The sequence below is a fragment of the Alosa sapidissima genome, chromosome 11, assembly GCF_018492685.1.
Source record: "Alosa sapidissima isolate fAloSap1 chromosome 11, fAloSap1.pri, whole genome shotgun sequence".
NCBI lineage: Eukaryota > Metazoa > Chordata > Actinopteri > Clupeiformes > Clupeidae > Alosa > Alosa sapidissima.
In genome coordinates, this window is record NC_055967.1 from 1056663 (window position 1) to 1077949 (window position 21287).

At 39.5% G+C, this 21287-nt stretch overlaps 1 protein-coding gene across 5 annotated transcripts in view; it reads left to right on the forward strand.

Annotated features, from left to right (window-relative positions):
- The window catches only part of kitlga (kit ligand a), a 111139-nt gene that overhangs the window by 39672 nt on the left and 50180 nt on the right, over nt 1-21287 (forward strand). Inside the window, exon 2 of one of the 5 annotated variants that reach the window (XM_042108869.1) lies at nt 6912-6982. The exons of the other annotated variants lie outside the window; for them this stretch is intronic. The gene's annotated coding sequence lies outside the window, so the exon portion shown is untranslated. The remainder of the gene's footprint in view (nt 1-6911; nt 6983-21287) is intronic. 5 annotated transcript variants of the gene reach the window in all.

The following is a 21287-nucleotide window of genomic DNA, read 5'->3' on the forward strand; positions in this document are numbered from 1 at the left end:
TTTGTTTTTTCGAATGTACCACCAATTTTAACCTCAATAAATTAAGTCATAGTATGAAGTCTAGTTAACTACTCAAGATAACAAATTAGCTAGTGTGCACATGTAAAGGTGAATCACCAAAGAAAATTCTGATGAAGGAATTGAAGAAGGGGAAAAGAGAAAGTGACCAAGCAAAAAGCTGGGAAAGACTTAACCTGGGACATATACATTTGGTGAGAGCTCTCTCTTTGACAGGATTCAAGACATACACTGAGGTGGCCCTCTTTCTACTGGACTAGTAAGTAACATTAGTTGGCTTGCTGTTTTATCTTTTTTTTACTATAGTTTGCTGTATGGTTGTTGACAAAGCTATTGCCTTGCAGCAATGCAGCAGTGCACTTCCTCCTTTCAGACTCATTTTTTCCAAGCCGGCCGCTAGGAGATATGTTTCAAACGAATTGATCCAACGAATCCATGGTACAGGAGATTCTCAGGACTGAGCCAAGAAAGGAGAGGATGAGAACAGTCAGCCATCCTTGTCACCAATGTTATAGGAATAAACAGACTGACATGCAGAGCTCTAATCGAAGCTTACTCCATTTATTCAATAAATCAAACTAACTAAACTAACTTCCCCACTCACATCCTGGCATACAGACATAAACCAATCAGAATGTGTCATTGTCACAGTCATGTCAAACATAACAGGTAGCAACAAACATCACAGCCCTATTCTCAGGACCAGATGTACATTTGCAAATGCAGCGTAATCAGCACGTTTCGCAGAAACCGCCCACTTTGCTTCTTCATTAGCTGCATTTCATCACGCAATCAGCGCCCTCTCTCCACTCTCTAGCATGATTTGAGGTGCCCACAACTGAACAGTATAATTCAATCACAAGCATTGGAGTCAATTGATGACAACATTAAAAGGAAAGAAAAGTTTAGCGGTCAAGAAATAGTACAATACACGATAAGAAGATATCAACAAGCAGAGAAACGCAGAGCAGTAGTTCTACTCCCCTTAAGAAAAAGTTACTTGAACTATTTGTGCATGTACACTATACAGATTTAATAGCCTAGTCTAGATAGGAAAGTTTAAGTGAATGATGTGAAAGTGAACATAAGTCATTAGATAGGCAAACAAAATTTGACATAATACAAAAAACCAAAACTGATGCTTTGAATACGTGTTGAATTCTGCTGTCTAAAAGTTTCTCTTATTAAGCATTTAATGGCATTTGGATTCCACCTACTTTTAAAAGGCAGCAATTTTTCACTGCAAAGTCAAGGTGGGCTTTCACTGTCAGTTTTAATTAGGCTCACTTCCCGCTTCTCCTCCCATCTTGTTACATGAAACACCCAAACACCCACCCAACACCTATGTATGACACAGAAAATCGCAACTTGCCATTCTCTGCGGCAGGCAATCTGTGGTTTTACCAAAGTGCGGCCTGTTCATACATACCATACTATGTTTTTACACACACATTGGGAGATAATTATAGCCTAGTTTCCCAAGGAGAATTTAGGCCCCTTGTAGCTTATGCCACATCATGTACATTATAAGAGAAAACACATGCAGAACAAATCACTTTAGACTAATAAAGATACAAAGAGAATTGTCGAGCAAGATATTTTGGTGCACAGAATTCAAAACTTATCAACATTACAGAATCGGAGAATAGAGATGTCCAATTGTAATTTATGTGTACTAATGAAGTGCCCGTTCAAACATGATATTCCTGTAGAAAAACCTGTAGCCCAATTACATGCCCGCAGGTAGGCCTGCTTTAAAAATAGGATGATGACACACACACACAAAACACACACACTTACATCATCACTGTCATCACCTCACATACATACAGCACACTGCTTGCTATACAGTAAGCCTCCTCTACATACTTGCTGCACACTGCCCCCCCCCCCCCCTCCCCTAAATACACAGCACATTATTTCATCAGGAAGCTTCTCCAACACACATCCCCAACATACTTACAGCACACTGCCCCCCCCCCCCCCCCCCAATTGCCAATACACAGCACATTGTCTCATGAGGAAGCTTCTCCAACACACATATTGCACACTGCCCTCTCCCCACATACACAGCACACTATCACTATCTAGTTTTTCCTTGCCCCTGTTGCTCTTGGGTGCTCCTTGTTGGTGCCTCCCCCCCCCCCCCCCCCCCATCCCAATCCTCCCTCACCTTTCTTATGCAGCCCTTGCCACTTAATCTACTAAACCCCTCTTCTACTGCACTTTTTACCCTCCCCCCCCCCCCCCATAAATGCAAACACACTTGTCACGCTACATTTATATAAATGCCCAAAATAGGCTGACACCAGACATAATTTCACTGCATTTCTTACTTCCAGTAACTATATGCATGTTACAATAAACTTCCTTGTATCCTTGTATGATAGGGAAAAACATAATTCCAGCTAAGCATTCAGTAATGAATAATGAATATTATATCAGGCTTTAATATAATAAATGTGCAGTGAGCATATGGCTGCAGGTGACATTTTTTTACAGATCAAAATGACAGATCAAACAGCTGTTTTGAGTCAAGGCTATATGTTGCTGTATGTCTATTGAATAACTTGATGCTAGAGAAGACACACCATTTTGTGGAATGATGCATCATCAGAAATTTGCAACGATGTGACTTAACAGTCTCTGGTAGCCTATAAGTGACATCACGCTCTGTCTGTCACTCCTTGTCTGTAGTGGGTCATGCTTTGAATGTGTGGTATTTGGGATCATTATCGCTCTTTCAATTTGGGACCTTGCAGTCGGAATTGTTTTTTTGTTTATTCAAAGATTACGGACAGTCCAAAGTAGCCTGGGCTATTGAAAGTGTTTGTATGTCGTTTTGAATAGCCACTACATGTGTTTGTTGGTGTGTTGTTGCAAAATCCGCAGAATCATTTTATGCAAGCAAACCGTATACAGGGAGTCTTTACTGTTGAGGTCAGGCATGATAATCATCCACACATCTGGCACACCTTTTAAGCCGTGTAGCCTACACTGATTCAGATCTGCCAAAGCCTTGCTTACAGTATATCTACTCTGGTAGCCTACAGTGCTGTGTAAGAGAGGGAGTGGCTACAGTAGAGCGGCGAAAGCCAATGTGTGCTGCTTTTACTGATATATTTACCAATATCTTTTGCATTTCTTATCCAAACAATGTCAAACTTGGCACTACACTAACTCGTGCCCGTAGCGACCTGCCAAGTTTGAAATCAATTGGATAAACGGTTTGACAGCTATGCAGTTAACACACACACTAACACACAGACGTTCCTGTAATTTATAGATAGATACTTAAGCTAACTAATTGAGTGGCAGCACGTGTGATTGACAGCACTAAGGTTAGGAAGGTAAGGAAAATAGGGGAAGGTCATGTCTTTTTATTCTTTGTTGTTTTTCTAGTCTAGGGGGGATTGTCACCCAACTTTTGTATTCATGAAAACAGCAAAATTTCAAAGTGGCTTTTTTGGTGCATATTTTTCCATGTAGCTCTCAGTCTTCAGACTTCAGGCACCTACCCCTCTGCACACCACGTTTATCCTTAATTTCCTTATTTCTTGCAGGGTAGGGGGAGTAAAATAAAGGCCTCGCGCTGTAAATACAGGAAAATGTCAACATTCGGGTTGCAGTAGGCCTAGTCGTCCGTTTTGCAATTGCAAGTCCATCCATTGGTCAGCTAATAATGTAGCCAACAAAATACTTTATTCATGCCTAACAGCCCATATTCATTTGGTCAACTTTATACAACTTTATACAGGCTATATTTACCTTTGGTTTACTTTTAGTTTACCACTTTGTGACTTTAAACAGTGTGCAGGCTTTAACATTAGTAAAGCAGAATCGTGCTTCATTCATCCACACATACAGCTCCTCCTAACGTTTTGTCAAGCATAGCCTACCAATTGACCTGGTTCCTGCCCATCTCTAGCTTTGCTGTCTCCATCCTTTCTGTTTTTGTTGTTTGCAAAAAAATTATAGTATTTATTGGTAACCAGCAAGTACCAACAAGTACAAGTTCTGTAATCACTGCCCCCGTGCGCTGTCATTCTCTCTCCTGCACAAACAAAGTGTGTGGCGTTCCAAGTAGCCTAGTGCGTAATTCTGCTTCATAAAGTTGAACAAATGCATTTGGTTATTTTACAGAAAAATATAAATAGCCTACTGTCATGCAGTTTATGGGCTACAGTGCAGAGTTGGGAAGTTATGGTAGGCCAACTTGGAGTGAATATACAAACAGGGGAAATTCTTTCTCTATTCGTAGCTGAGTAGCCTGATGGTAGACACACAGTACATAAGCCTACGGCCGTACACTATGCAAGCGCCGATGAATCGTGCTCTCACGACAACCACACCGCTAACTTAAATAGGTTAACATCACTGTAAGTTTGCCTTCAAGCAAGCAAAATAATGCTTTGAAGACATCTGTTGGAAGGGCAAGCCTGGTAGCAACAGGACAACAGTACGGAGACTGACAGGTCCGATGGTAGGGCTAATGCCCAACTTTTTTTGAAACATGTTGCTGGCATCAAATTCAAAATGAACATATTTCCATGAAATAGTCAAATTTGTCATTTTCAACATTTGATATGTTGTCTATGTCCTTTTGCAGTTAAATATGGGCTTTAGAGACTTGTAGGTTTTCACATTCTGTTTTTATTTGCCTTTTACACAACGGCCCAACTTTTTCTAATTTGGGGTTGTAGACTAAAGTCATCAAATTGTGTTTTCTATCTTTTATTTTGATTTTTGTTTTGTTCATTCTCTGCCTCCAAAAAAAGTTCCAATCGTATTCTTGGCGTCTCTTGTTGCCAAGCAAAACAGCATATCATTCAAGAGCCAAGTTTAGTGAGAGAGGCTATGTGCTTGTGCACACAATAGTTTGTATATTCTATCTAAATATCACACTGCAAAAACTGCTTATCTAACCAAGTGTTATTAATCGTATATCAAGATAAAAAAAACTAGTTGGTATTGTTTTCAGTATAAAGAGACTTACCTAGCGCTTTTTTGTGAAATCATTTGACTTAATTTAAAAGAAATTTGACTTATTTTAAGACATCTCATCTTGAAAACAAGCAAATTTGTCTGCCAGTGCGTTAAGCAAATTTGTCCTAAAAACAAGCAAATTTGTCTGCCAGTGCGTTGAGCAAATTGATCTTGATAAGACTCCTTAAAATAAGTTAAAGTCTTCTTAAATTAAGTCAAAATGCTCTTTTTGAGACTCCATATATACAGAATCCATATATCTCCAGTTTCACTCTGGCCTGTGTCCAATTCCAGTTCCTATAACACATCTCTTGGCACTCAGCAACCAAAGAACTAAAGCACTCTCTAATGTCGGCAGCTGTCTATCTCTATCTGATAGCATCAGGTCTTCCGAAGAAATGGATGGTTGTCATGGTCAGATATCCCTGCCTCTGCTTATTTTCTTTTTTCATCTCTGGTAGGGACAATGTTAATCCCCCCACATATTGATGAATCCTACGTCATATAAGTGAAATGCCGCAACATGAGAACAGTCTAGTGCAAATAATAATATTACATCAGAAATGGACTGTCACTGTCAGAGCTCACACTGCTGAAACAGTGGCTGCGTGTTGACTGGCTCTATTGGCCTTGATCATGCATGACATTTCAGAATGCAGATTGTGTAACTAAGCTTAAATGGCTTATTTCAGCTGAAAAGCTAGCTGGACAAATTAAAGAAAATTAAAAGGATTCAGTGCAACCTATTGTTATATTTTAGAAACCTTCAAATCTGATAACTGAGAATACAACTGAACTGTTGGTAGCCTTGGATGGAGGATATTTCCATGCAGAGGAGAATACACAGGTTGTCCAAAGCAAATTACATTAAGTGAGGAAATATTTGCTGAATGTTACAAAAAGTGTTGCATGTTACAAATCTCTTAGCATTGCTTACCCTACCAATAATTTATTAAAATTGCTCTCTTCTAAACTACCTATAATTTGCAGAGGATGAAGAGAAAGGACTTGTTTGATCAATCAACTAGCAGTAAAGAAATAATCTGTAATAGGCCTACGCAAATGAACAGCTGACTACACTTTCCCTTTATGTTGTTGGCTATTTAAGATATCTAGTGCAACAGCTGTGAGAAATAGAGGCTTCATGGTCAACTGTATGGACTATTTTCTGGTTTGTAAATTATTTTTGTGAAAACTGAGATTATTGGAATATAGGATGTGGATGGCTAGACAAACTTCTTACCGGGTTTGAAGTTTTATTCAGGGAAAACATATTTCAGGGTTTCAAGTGGAAATGTAAGGGTCACCAAAGAAGTGATTATAAAACATTTCAAAAGCATCCCCCCTCTGATAGCCAGCAGTTATCGGTAGGCTATGTAAGATAATATCTAATAACAGGAGGCACGACAGTGAAACCAATCATGAGAGTGTATTGGAGTTGCCGCACATAAAAAATACCTGTCTACTTTTCCACTGCTTTCTTCATATTAGGACACCCTTAGGTGTCAGAGTCAGGTCTCAGACATTACAGGTCTCCAACCTAGTTGTCTTTGGTTTTTTGCTCGCTAGCTAGGTAAGCTAGGTCTTTTTAACAGTTTACTTTTTAGGTATCATTTTTTATTATAAATTTATAAGGCTATTTCGGTACCTGTTAAATTAATTATGAGGGTTAGCCTACAAAATTAGTGGTCTGGTAGTTTGCATGAACAGGGTGGTTTGGGATGGAGTCAAATTGCATGTGTACTCCACTTTAATCCAAATTGTTGTACTGTATAAATTCCATCTGACAACATTGTTGGAGAGAGAGCGAGTGTATGCTCTTAAGCTTTACTCTCACTGTACTATTGTGCAGTAAACGACATTCTATGCACAGCTGGAACTATAAATATGCTACACTTCCCTTGCAGCTACCAACCTCCATTCCCAACAACAAGAGCCATTGACAACCACTACCTGTTGCCGAGTCAGACCGTGACAGGTATAATTTTATAGATATACCTTTCTAAACCAATTTTTGTAATATTGTATGTTATGAATATGGTCAATTTTACCTTCTAATCTTGAGGAATGCTTACACCAAAAAATATCTTGGTTTGTCAAGGGAAGATATTTTTTTTGGAGCACAATACTATTGTTTACGTTTGGACCTCCATTGATTTACAGCTTCACTGAATCCTTGTGGCAATGCTCATAGGTTATACATACAATGTGGAATGCTTCACATATGTATATTAATTATTTGTATTTATTATACAGCTCTTCACAATGCTAGTAGAACTCTCCATTGACTTGAATGGAGTTCTCAACATTCTACGGTCAAATATGCACCATATAATGACCATTGAAACATATAATGACCACTGTCAATGGCAACTGGTTTTGTGCTTCAGATTCACATCTTTCACATCACGCCACAAGAAGTCCGGTCACTTCTTGCAATGGAACTTCATTCAAAAGTGAAAGCAAACGGTTGATTAGTTGTGTTCTAAATAATCTTTGATTCAAGTTCAGCGTGTGTTGCGAACTATTTGTTTCTTAGCAAAAGCCACCACGAAACGGCAACAAATAAATGTGAAGAGACATATCATGTGGAGGTTTTTTTTTTTTTTCGTTTTGGCAAGCAGCCGTATAATAAGCGGGATAATGTATAGAACGGTGGTCATTAATGGGAAATAAGTCCCTTCAGGGCGAAGCAAGACCCGGTTTGCCCTGTCGGGACTTATTTTCCCTATAAAGACCAGGGTTCTACACATTATCCTTTACAATATGGGAATAATAATGTATTATTCTATAATAATAAGGGAATATTAATTTATCATTATTCCAAACACTTAAAATTTTGCACGTGGCTTTTGCCTTCCAGACAAGATATTTGTTTCTGTTAAAACAATTACATCCTCTCTGGGCTGATATAATAAATGTAAGTGTTCCGGTAGGTCAGTACTATATCAAAGGTATCATAATGGGTAGCAATCTAGCCTTTGAAGCAGAAGACCTGGGTTCAAAACAGCCTAACAACTGTTAAGAAAGGTGTAATAAATATTGTTTATTGTTTACATGAGGTATTTTTGACATTTTTATCAGCTATGGGCTTAATAAACGTGTTAGTCAAATTAAATATTGCATACAATATTTGTATGTCTCATGAACTATTTTTAAGTAATCTATAAGTGCTATCTAATGACTAATAAATACATGATGGTTTATACTGTATAAAGAATGCTTTATTAAGCATTTACAGAAGTACATAAACTACTTCTTAGTAAATCTACTAACATTATCTAAGGAATACTTCAGAGTTAACTAACAATTTAGTAACACCTCATAAATGGTTTGTTAACAAACCTTATTATGAAGTACATAGATTGTATTTAATCCTTTCTGTGCAATAAAATATATTTTTACATTTCCCCTCAAAACTTTTCACATGGCAATTTTGTAATGGTGAATAATAATAAAATCAGATGTGTAGTAAATGAAAAATAAGCCATAAAGCATTTTCTGGCATTGCACATAACAACATTTGAACCTACTCTTACCACACGATTTTTTAGTCGTATTGGGGGCCAAGCAGTGAAGCTTCAGGGAACCTATTGTGCGTGTACGTTTTCTTCCCTATTATTATTATTATTCCGCCATGGAAGTCTATGGCAGGCAGCCCATAGAACCGTCTGGTAAAAAGTTTTGAAATTTGGCACACTGATTGGGGACAGTCCCATGATTCATTTCACCAAGTTTCATGTCGGCACCTCATAGGCTCTAGCACAGAGGTGGGCAAACTTTTTGGCTCAAGGGCCACATTGGGTTTTGAAAATTGGTCGGTGGAAATTTTTTTATATCCTATCATTTAGTATCAAATGTAGTTTTGATTAAAAATATTAAAAACATACTGCTAATTTGGTGCAGTTTAACAAATTTATAAATTGTGCACTGTCGCTTTAAGAACATTTCACGTTTAGTTCCCAATGATCTTCTCCCAGCTCTGCTCCGCTATGGCTTCTGTACCTATGGCTGTGCCCTCTCACCGTTTATAAATGGTCAGTAGTGGGAACTACTGTTGCGTTCATGATTCCCTTTTAAAAGTTTCTTATAAAAGGAGATATCAATTATCAACAATGACAAGCCAGCTGGAACGTTCCGCTCTCTTTCCCTCTCGTGAGTGCTTAAACGCGATCCCAATTAAATGGAGGAGCATAACGTTCAAGTTAGATCTGCTGCAAAGGAGATGACAACGAGTAGGCCTATCATCTCTATGTAACATGATGTTTTGATATTGACATTGTAAACGTTCTGTAAGAAGAGTGAAAAGCAGTTTGCAGTAAAGCTACATTAACCAACGTCTTCTCAGTCAAAAAATAGCGAGCAGCCTGATAACTAAATGAAATGCTCGGTGCACGGGTCGCAGTTTGCCCACCCCTGCTCTAGCACCATCAGCAGATCAAAGTTGGACGTGTGTTTATGCATGTAACTTTTGAGCCGTTGGTCTGATTTTCAAAAATGTAGTATCATTGGAATCCTTTGACCAAGCCGAGTTCAACACATTTAACGAAAGTGAAACTAAATGTTCATAGGTCACACATTTTGTCCGATCGACACACATGATCTTCGGACTTGACACACATGATCTTCGGACTAAGACTCTCAAAATGTGTGCTTTTTGTACCCATATCTAAAACTGTTTTTGAAATTTGGGACTAAGCCGCCAAACAGGAAGTGAGCTCATATCTCAGCAACCCTTGCATGTATTGAAACCAAACTTAGTACATAGACTCATGACCCCATCAGGAGAACACTCAAGAAATCTGGTGACCTTTGACCTCTAGAGGATGTGTTTGGAATTAAAACTTACTAGTAGTGTATTTTAATACTGTTCAGACTGAGCCTTAAATATGACTTGATTTTTTAAGCCATATTCACAAGCGTTTGCCCAACACAGCCAATCGAAATCCGCTGCGATGCCACCAAACAAACCTTATATCTCAGGCATTCCTTGCTTGCTAGACATGAAACTTACTCTGAAAGCTTATGGTCATATGTCTGATGTAACAGCATTGAGTTGCCATGGCAACTCCAGCCTATCTACTTGGCCCCCTCATTGCTGCTTGCAGCTATTTTTTTATTATTATTATTATTATTTGTGTATTACTGCTGGAAAGGAAGAAAGTCAGTGCAATAATTAACAACCAGATTGCTTTTCTGCAGAGGAATGAAAAGATGTTGTGTCATGATGTGGGCCTTACTGTTGAGGTAGGCTTGTTGGTAGGACTGGAGCTCCTGATTAACCCCTCTTAAAGCACTGTACTGTATATTGCCCAATGTAATAGACACACTCCCTAGGCCAGGAACGAAGTTCAAACTTCACAGTATAAATTTGGTAATTATTTGAAAGGACATATGCCAGAAAGGCTATGTCAGAGCTGAATAGGAAGATGCACCATTTTACTTAAATGGCAACTGTGGGCATAGAGCAGCAGAAAGTTCCAAACATACACTGCAAAAACTGCTTATCTAACCAAATCTAACCAAGTGTTATTAATCTTATATCAAGATAAAAAAAAACTAGTTGGTATTGTTTTCAGTATAAAGAGACTTACCTAGCGCTTTTTTGTGAAATCATTTGACTTAATTTAAAAGAAATTTGACTTATTTTAAGACATCTCATCTTGAAAACAAGCAAATTTGTCTGCCAGTGCGTTAAGCAAATTTGTCCTAAAAACAAGCAAATTTGTCTGCCAGTGCGTTGAGCAAATTGATCTTGATAAGACTCCTTAAAATAAGTTAAAGTCTTCTTAAATTAAGTCAAAATGCTCTTTTTGAGACTCCATATATACAGAATCCATATATCTCCAGTTTCACTCTGGCCTGTGTCCAATTCCAGTTCCTATAACACATCTCTTGGCACTCAGCAACCAAAGAACTAAAGCACTCTCTAATGTCGGCAGCTGTCTATCTCTATCTGATAGCATCAGGTCTTCCGAAGAAATGGATGGTTGTCATGGTCAGATATCCCTGCCTCTGCTTATTTTCTTTTTTCATCTCTGGTAGGGACAATGTTAATCCCCCCACATATTGATGAATCCTACGTCATATAAGTGAAATGCCGCAACATGAGAACAGTCTAGTGCAAATAATAATATTACATCAGAAATGGACTGTCACTGTCAGAGCTCACACTGCTGAAACAGTGGCTGCGTGTTGACTGGCTCTATTGGCCTTGATCATGCATGACATTTCAGAATGCAGATTGTGTAACTAAGCTTAAATGGCTTATTTCAGCTGAAAAGCTAGCTGGACAAATTAAAGAAAATTAAAAGGATTCAGTGCAACCTATTGTTATATTTTAGAAACCTTCAAATCTGATAACTGAGAATACAACTGAACTGTTGGTAGCCTTGGATGGAGGATATTTCCATGCAGAGGAGAATACACAGGTTGTCCAACAACCTGTGTATTCTCCTCTGCATGGAAAAGACTTAATTTAAGTCTTCTTAAATTAAGTCAAAATGCTCTTTTGAGAGGGCGCTAGGTAAGTCTTTTCATACTAAAAACAATACCAAATAGATTTTTTAATCTTAATATGAGATCAATAACACTTGGTTAGAATTCATTTTTTGCAGTGTACATATAAGTATGCAGAACTATAGATTTTTGTGAATAAAATAATAGAATTGTCAGTACAATGTAATACAATTCACCACCACCACAAACTGCAGCGTTGAAAATGAACACACAGTAAAATCAAAATGGTTGTTAAAGAGTTAAAATAAACACTACAACAATAATATTATAACTTTTATGTATCAAATACAGTCAGTATTAATAGACGGTGGACCAAGGACTGTTATCTGCTTTAATTTCTGAGAACATCGATACCGAGCAGGAGGCAGGTTGTTTTTTTTTCACGTGAACTAAATCTATTTCACCTAAACACATTTTTGTTTGTTGGCAGTTTCAAGCAGTCCTGGCGTAATGGGGGGGCTTTGGGGGGCCTGGCCCATCCTGGGAGTCATCTGTGCCCGCCCTGGACGAGCTTAGCTGCACCAACCAACCCACTTCCCCTATCACATGGATTGATTTTGAACACTGATTTAAAGTAGTCTAATATTATAGGTTTGTCAATATAGCAAGTAGCAAAGAAAACGTGTAAAATCTGTATTATTCCGTAGTTTATCAATCAGGAACATTCTGTAAAACCAGCCATCATCTTCATGGAGAGGAGGTTTTATTCAGTGGAGCAGTTTAGGTTAGCCTACCTCATTTCTGCACTAACCCGTCATCCGATGACAAATAGTAGCCTAGTAGTTTCTGGGTTTGTTTGATAGCGTTAGCTTTTACTGTTTTTTCTTCTGACCTAGTCGGAGAACAGGGAAGCTTGTTAACGCTCAAGGGCCGAGGTTATTCGTAACTTCGGGGCTAACTAACCCTCTATCTAAAAGTGGTTAGCAAATGAACAGGGATTTTGGTTTTATCTGCGGATTTATTTTTGCATTATTTTGAATATGAATCGCTCCAGTCTCAACAGCATGTCTACTTTCTCCACACTCATCTCAGTTCTAACACACATATGACATATCCCCTCTCGCTTTCTCTCTCTCCATCCCTGCACACGGTGCTTTCTTAAAGGAGCTGCACCATTTTACAACAATTGCATCTACATTTTCATATTAGAATGTTTTGTCAAGTGTAAGCTTAAACTACCGTGATCAATTTAAGTTCCAGCAACAGTGATCAATTTGTGCCACCCTTGGAAAAGTGTAATGCCCGTCCGTGAATTTGTGTCTGCCGCCGGGTCTGGTTTCAAGCCCATCAGATATTTATAGAAAAAAAACTTGCATTTTGTAAACTAACTAGGCAAATGGTATGGATTGAAAAGTGTAATTTTCATCCCCGTAAACGCTTGGAAATCTCCCTTATTGTCGGCAGTTAATGACAATTAACAGCCTGCGAACGTTTCGTTTGTCTGTGCCACATATGGTCGGATACAAACTATGATGTATGTGGAGAACTATCGGAGTGCTAATGGCTCTAATTAGCATATGCATTGCAGCAAGCCTGAGTGCTTTTTCTCTACAAAGCTCCCCCTAGCGTCTGTACGTGTCGATACGTGTGCGAGCCCTCGCTCGGTCTGAAGCTCTTTTCCTTTTCTTTGCATCTTCCGTCAAGGGTTTTCGCTGCTTCTTCGCCGGCTCTGCCATTATACACATGTTTGCAACAATCGCTAGCCAGGTTTCGTTAGCCTGTCTCTGTGCTGGGGATGCAGGATGTAAACTGATCCTGCTTCTCGCGATGTCTGAGACTTTGTGAGACTGAAGGTTGTGGGTAGGATACACCGAACTTGCAAGTGGGATATTCTTCCTACAGGCAGTAGGGGCGGGCAAGAGAGTCTTCATTCGCCCTGTAATGAGTCATTTAACCATATACCGGCTTACGAAGATGATTAATTAACACAAAAATGTTGCCTGATGTCCCTATAGCCTATCTATTTCCTTATAGCCTACAGCAGAATGAAAGCATATTCTTTAAATCTTACTATTGCTCAGGTTCGCAGCGCCTACAATTTGTCTCCGAGTGAACCCTGGTAGGCTACGGCTGAAGGCTACCGCAGCTCTGATTTCCCGACAGCTGATGTCCATTCTCCTGGCGCTACAAGTAACCATTCGTCTGGCACTAGATGATCCAACGCTCACCATTCCTCCAAGCAAAGGGAAGTGCTTGTTTCAAGGTCCCCTCTTCTAGAAGGAATGAGCGCCAACAATCGCGGGTGTGTTGTTTATAAACCATATTCTTAGATCCAAGTAACTTGAAGTAGCCTAACCAAGCTGTAGGCTAGCCTTTCTGTTTGAATTTGCCGCCGGTGCTGGGGAAGCCGCATACTGACTGTTGACTGGTTCAGAGAACCAGAGTATAAGTCGATCATCAATTATGTTAAGTCGGTCATCAATTATGGACGCCCAAGTTACGTGCCGATCTAGTTGGGCTCAGTGACCTCTAGAGGACATGTTTGGAATTACACAAGCGTTGTGAATGGGCCTTTAGGATTATTATTCCCTATTTTTCTTATGTAAACATGTTTGTGTGGCAAAAACTAAAAGGCCAGAACTCATGAAACTTCACAACATGATCCTTAATTCCCCCCACTACTCAGGTCTTAAAACTTGAGGTGCTGCACCCATACATTTTGCCAAATTTTTCAGGGACAATGTGGCCTAGCCTCAGAATTCTAGAGGAAATTTTTTTATGGCCTGAAGTTCCAGTTAATCTTCTCATAAACAATTAGGGCCCTATCTTGCACTCAAGCGCAATTGACTTTGTACACTGGCGGTTATATCATTCCTATTTTGCATGTGACGCACAACTGACTTTTCCCTCCACAGACGCACGTCAGTAAATTAGTCCAATGTCTCAGTTTTTTGTGACAAGTGTCAGTTTAAAACTAAAATGTTTAAAACACCAATAAGAGAATCAGCCAAGACTAATAGATATTTGGATACTAAACATGTATTATGAAGTTACAAAGTTAAGCCACTCATTCTATCGTCATGCACGAGAGGGAAAAAAAGATCTATGTCGGGACTATGGTTGGATCATAGACTATGCTCCAAAATCAATTATAAAACATACATAATTGACTTTGTACACTGGCACTTGTATAATTCCTATTTGGATTCGACACACATTGGAATTTTTAATTCAATTTCAATTTAATTTCACTTATAGAGCGCCAAAACATTACACATGTCTCATGGCGCTTTACAGAGTGTTAAAACATGAGTAACAGGGGCGGATCGGGAGGCGAGCGTGCTGACAGTTGAGCCAATAGCCCAGGCTACTGGCTCGCATGCCAGCAGCACTCTTGAGGCATCGGGGAGTGAGGTTTAGCAATGTTCCACAAGCACAGCTAAGCTAGCTGGCATCTGTTACATAGAGAATAGAACATGGTCTTTAAAGCCACCTGAGGGTACAATTTTCCCTCCACAGACTTACGTCGGTAAATTAGAAAATGAACTTGTGCTCCTGGGGGCTCCTGTTCAGCGAAAAGAGGAGGTGTGTTCCGGCGCAAATGTTCCCTGGTGCTATTTTGCAGTTTCAGAAAACAATTCCGCCACAGACCAGGAAAGGCCTAGTCTAAAGTCAGTGGCGCGTTATTCAGATGCTATTTAAGGGCGCATGCATAGCCACAGGGGCGCCTGCAGAAATAAATACTATGCACACCCATCTACAGACACCCCCGTGCGTGTAACAAAACATTCAAAGCGCTTGATAATATTTGTCCGTTTCCCGGTTTCTTTCGTGCATTGGTCACCTAAAAAGTAGCCTATTTAGTACAACATCCACATGTAATATCTTTACAACATCAATGCCTAATAACAACCTACTCATTTGGACAACTTTATACAGCCATATAAAGGCTAAATTTAGTTTTATTCCAATTTACTGTTGTGTATGGCTTTAAACATTGTGTGCGCTTTAACATCAGCCTAAGCATTATTCCATCTGTAACGCTAATGTTTTGACAAGCATCCCAATTTTTCTTACCTTGTTTTTGCACATCTGAAATAACTCCTAGGGCTGTATTTTGCACTCTGGCGCATGGCGTTAAACTCGTTTTCCACCCGCGCAAACTTTAATTCGGTATTTTGCACATTTATTTTTTAAATAATGGTCAGAAGTCTATGGCAAGTTGTTTATATGTTATTTTAAGAGCACATTGTCAACAGTCATATTGGCAGGTACACCTTCTATCATTCATGAACGCACACCAGCGCACGTCCATGCAAAACATTACAAATTGCAGGATTACAATGGGAAACATAATTAGAATAAAGATATTATGAAATACTGTACATCTCATGATGAGTAGTTATTCACCATCATTTGCAAATTGGTAATGACGGTTAAAAGTGATTAGGGGAGAGGCAAGAGACACGTATGGAGCAGAGCTGAAGACGCACGCTCACGAGATATAAGCAACTCCTCTGCAGGATAAATGTTGTTTTATTCAGTTATTTGAGCAATATTAGGGTAAGTGTTGCTTTTTCCAGCCTATGTTTTCGATGGTAACCCATTGTCAGTCAATAGTGAAAGTAACTGCATATAACTGTCTTGTCGTTGACTGACACCTTGGTGAAGTTAGTTTCACTTTGCCAATGAGTTCAAATAATAGACGAGTGCAAATGCGTGAAGGCTATGCTAGGTTTTAGTAAAGCGTGGTTTAGGAATGACTATTCCATACGGTCACGCAAGGAGCCTCCTTCAAATGCGCCGTTGAATGCCAAAATACCGATGCATTTATTTGACATATCGCGCTTTGCGCCGTTAAAGGGAATGACAGATGTCATTCTCATTGGTTTAAATGATGTTACGCCCCAAACACACCCATATGACTGATTAAAAAACCTAGGAACACCTTGTTGCGCCATGCACTCCACGTTTGATAATGAAACCCCTCCCAATGTGAACTGGACATCCTACTAAATTTGAATAAACTTTTGACGAGTGACGATGCACTTTAGAATGTCATGATAGGGCCCCTATCCTTTCGCTGTTTTCAAAAATCTTTCATATCCATGATGGCCTTGAAGTCTTGAGTTAGTAAATTAGCTTAACTCAGCTTATTGTGTGCTGAACCAACAACCATAGATTGTAAAAGAAAGTAGCAAGTAGCCTAGCCTACAACTTCTGTAATTGCTGCATCCGTGCATTGTTATTCTCTCTCCTCCTTAAACAAAAGTTGTACCAAAAAACCTTGGGTAACACTTTATTTGAAGGGGTCTACACAAGGGTGACATGTAACCATCATAAGAATGTCATGACACATGTCATGCACATTAATGACATAGTATTGATGTTTATGACTGTTGTCATTAAGTGTCATTCGGTTTTTGGAATGTCAAGTTGACATTGTTTGGGTGTCATCATTATAACAACTTGACATTAGGCAAGATGACATTATTTGAGGGTGTCTCTGTCATGACACCTTGACATTAGCCAAGAAAGAAATGCAAAATTGACATATAACTGTGTTTGGCCTGACTCATCTTCTAGGTTCGTGAAGTGGTGGGCCGGAATAATTGATTGACATGACACCATTATAATTGTGTCATGAATACTTTCCTTGGCATGATATTGTCATGACACTTGACATATAACTGTGTTTGGCCTGACTTATCTTCTAGGTTTATGAAGTGATGAGCCTGAACAATTGGCTGTCATGACACCATTATAAATTAGTTATACTCAACATATTGAAGGTGCATTGCAGATGTAACCCACTCGAAAATAGCCTACTAATAGGATTACATTATTCTAGTTTATTATCTAATTTCTTGATTACTTTTAGTTATGTTTTCCCTGCACACCATATTTGTCCAGTAGGTGGCAGTGGTGGCGCTGCATAGAGGGGAAACTGCTACACTGATTCTTAGAGAAGAAGACAGAAATCGCAAACAGCAGGACAGCAGAACGATAGTGAGCTGAAGCCATATTTGGATTTTCCACACTGAGAAGAAATGTTAAAAATAACATTGAAGAGCTAGTTAAAAGGGGTTTTCCCACCAAACCTACTTCTAAGAAAGGAATAACAGCAAAGGGTCGAAATTACGACAAGGAGTTTACTTACTTGTATGAGTTTTCTCCGGTGAGTGTTTTACACGTGTTCGTCATTTATGTTAGTAGCAGACATGGCGTGATGGATGTGTTTAATGAGTTAAGCACGTAAAAGTTGTATTTCGCTGTAACTCAGTTGTTTAATGCATTGTTTGGACATGTATTGATGGATGGTAGGTACTGCATAAGCTAAAAACCAATCGGAGTTGAACATGAGTTTAATGATTTGAAGTGTTATTTCATGCTATGTTGAAGCCATGTTACAACGTGATATGCTAGTGCTGAAGTTTCATTTAGGCTATGTAGTGAATGTATAGATTAAAAATAAGAATAAGCTACTACAGTTCATGAATATGAGTTATATTTCCAGATCTGCTAAAATGTATCGAGTAATTGAATTGAATTGTTGCCCTGCTATGCAGGTTGTTTGTTTGGATGCATGATTTGAGAGTGTTCCATTGGACAAATTCGCCATTGGACACGGGAGGCAGAAGAGCAGAGAATGATAATCTTGCCTGCGACATGAACTGCTTCTACTCAATATTTCTTCATTTCATCGTAGCCTACAGATAAGCGCGAGATCTCACCACTTAAATGTTGTAATAGTTGATAATGGTCTGAGACCTATCACTGGTCTGTGTTAGTAATACCCTATCCTGCCACCTTGTGTTATCTTCTTGCATTACGTATTACACCCAGAATGCTGTTGAAATGTTTCATTCAATAAAGATGGCTGCCTACGCAGCATATGTTGAACATGGTGACCCCGAAACTTGAACATTACGGCGAAGGTAACAGTACAAACTTGTGCGTGATATTTATGGGTATGTAGACTTTCTATAGTGTCTCGAAGAGGAATATCCTATAAATTCGTCAGCAAGTCAACCATGGCCGCCCCGGACCCTACAAACCTCAAACACAAGTCGACTGGAGTTCCAGAGATGTGTATAACCAATATCGCCTGTGGCGCAAAGAGGTTTTGCGAATTGTTAACGGCCCCCTCCATGAGGAAGATGACGAAGTTAAGCTAAATCATGTGTTCATATGGGCAGGTGCATATGTTGAACGACTTGTTGAGGCCAAGCAAGCTGAAGACCCTGGCTGTAAAGTAACCACAGTTGAGGAGCTGCTCACATGCCTTGATGGCATCCTCACGCACTCAACGCACTTTCGCGAAGCCAGAGAGGACTTTTACAATGCCAAAAAGAATGTTGGTGAGAACACTACAGCGTTTTACAGTCGCATTCTTGAGCTTCATAAACAAGCTGACTTCCCTGAGGGGTCTGATTTTCTCATTGTTGACAAATTAATTCATGGTAGCACTAATGTTGAATGCAAACGCAAGCTAATGGCAAAGGATAAGACGGTCACAGTAAAAGTGTGTTTAGAGGCGCTCCGGCGATATGAGTCCGTTGATGTACAGTGGGTCCCCGTTAAGTTTGGACGGGTTCCTTCATGAATCAGTTGTGCAGTTGACACAAACAACCACAAGGTGTCACTTGGGTGCCACTACTATTTTTGATGCGACTGACTTACTGCTTCCATGACGCAGCGGGGGCACGGGAACTTAAATTGATCACGGTAGTTTAAGCTTACACTTGACAAAACATTCTAATATGAAAATGTAGATGCAATTGTTGTAAAATGGTGCAGCTCCTTTAAGAAAGCACCGTGTGCAGGGATGGAGAGAGAGAAAGCGAGAGGGGATAGGCCTACAGTATGTGTGTTAGAACTTAGCGTGTGGAAAAAGTATGTGCTGTTGAGACTGGAGCGAGTCATATTCAAAATAATGCAAAAAAAAAAGCAATTATCCTCATTCATTGCAACCAAAGCATGCCTGCTTGCCGACGTTCAAACGAAAAATATATCAAAGCACCTTTTGCGTTTGAATGTAGCACGAAAAAATGTTTAAACAGCTGGACAAATGATTTAGCTAATTGATTATATAACCTGTACACCAGCAATTGTTGAACATTTACCTGTACAAGTACATTGACAGTAGCCCAGCCTAACAGCATGTTGTAGGCCTACTGTAGAAATTTCACTTAAATTGCAACCGCAACATGCCTGCTTGCCAACGTTCAAACGACAACGAAAAAGATAATAAAACAACAAGAGGGTTGAGTCTGAATGACACTGAGTTTTTAGACACTGAGTTTTTGTAGTTTAGAAATATTTTCGTATAAAAAAATGGTCATTCTTCAATCTCCTTCACTGACGCCTATGGAAAAGGCTTAACGTCCCAAAACAACGATCAATGATCATCAAATTTCTCTCTCACATTGCTCCTCATAACCATCTATAAAAAAGTGTTTTTTCTTTTCGCACTGGACCTTTATAATAGGCTCGAGATATAATTCCAAAGGGGGCAGATAGGGGCCACTGCACTTAAAACTTAAAAAGATGAAGCTTTCCGAACTTTGAAATTGCGATCAGTGACTGGCATCGGGTGAACGAAGCTTTTCGAAGTTGAACAGGCTATTAAAAACTATTTGCGCACCTCCATGTCACAGGAGAGACTGGGCTCTCCCTTCTATGAAAAAGACGTTAGGCTACCTGCAAACTGGCCTATGATTTCATTGCTGAGTTTGCGGCAAAGCAAGAAAATGTTTTTTTTCCTGAGTCAGGATATGGCGAGTCAGTGTCATTTATTTGTCCAATGTTAGCCTATAGATACAGACCAGTACATCTTATCAATAGTTTGAATGTCGTGTGTGTTTCTGCTCATTGACAAATACCGTTCAGCACAATGATTCATGCCCAATTAATTCCCCCTGTTAAAGTGTTCGCCTTTGTTACACTATTTGGTTTCGTGATGTAGCCTATGATAAACACCATATGGCAAAATATGTGACTCAGCTAATGTTATAGGCTATACAATTGAATTTCCCCTCTTAAAGGCAAGCTGGTGTAGCTTATTAGACTAGGCTACTATTAAAATACACCGACGGTAGCCTTGGCTATGTGTAAAGTAAGCTATCGCATGATTTCATGCACGTAAGTGAAAAGGGCCTTGCATCTGTCAAGTTCGCACAGGGCCTCGCATCCCCTTGCGACGGCCCTGCAGCTCCTCCTAAGACAGCGAGGAAAAATTTAAAATACGCGATAAACCCGGGAAAAGTTGACAGGTTTGTTTCGGTCCCGGTGATTATTTGTGAAATTGTGCAAACGACAGCCTTTTCAAGGCATTTCAAGGAAGGAGTCGTAGCATGCAAGCTCCCAAATTGACCCAGTAGCCTAAGGCATCAATAAATTGTTGGGACTGGGGAGGGTCATGCGTTTTTTCTCAATCACTTTGGAGGGTCATAGAAAAAATTCTTGCTGGCGAGGGAGGGTCACGTCTTTTTTGACTAACGCTCCCAAAACTCCTCCGGTAGCCCCTTAATTAAATAAATAACGAACAGTCCCTAATTGATTAATAGCCTAGGCCTACACCAGCAATTGTTGAACATTGACCTGTACAGGACATTGACAGTAGCCCAGCCTAACAAGCAAAGGTTGCAAAATACATCAAAAGACGCAATTAATCAGAAATAAATAATGTAATCTGCATCGCTTTATTTAACAAACTGCAAGCAACAAGAGCATTGAGTTCGCTGTGAGGCCAAACCCAAGAGCAAAGCCTATCTGTTAAGGCAGTCGATAGGCTATATAACGAGCTGTGTGCCTGGAAAGAC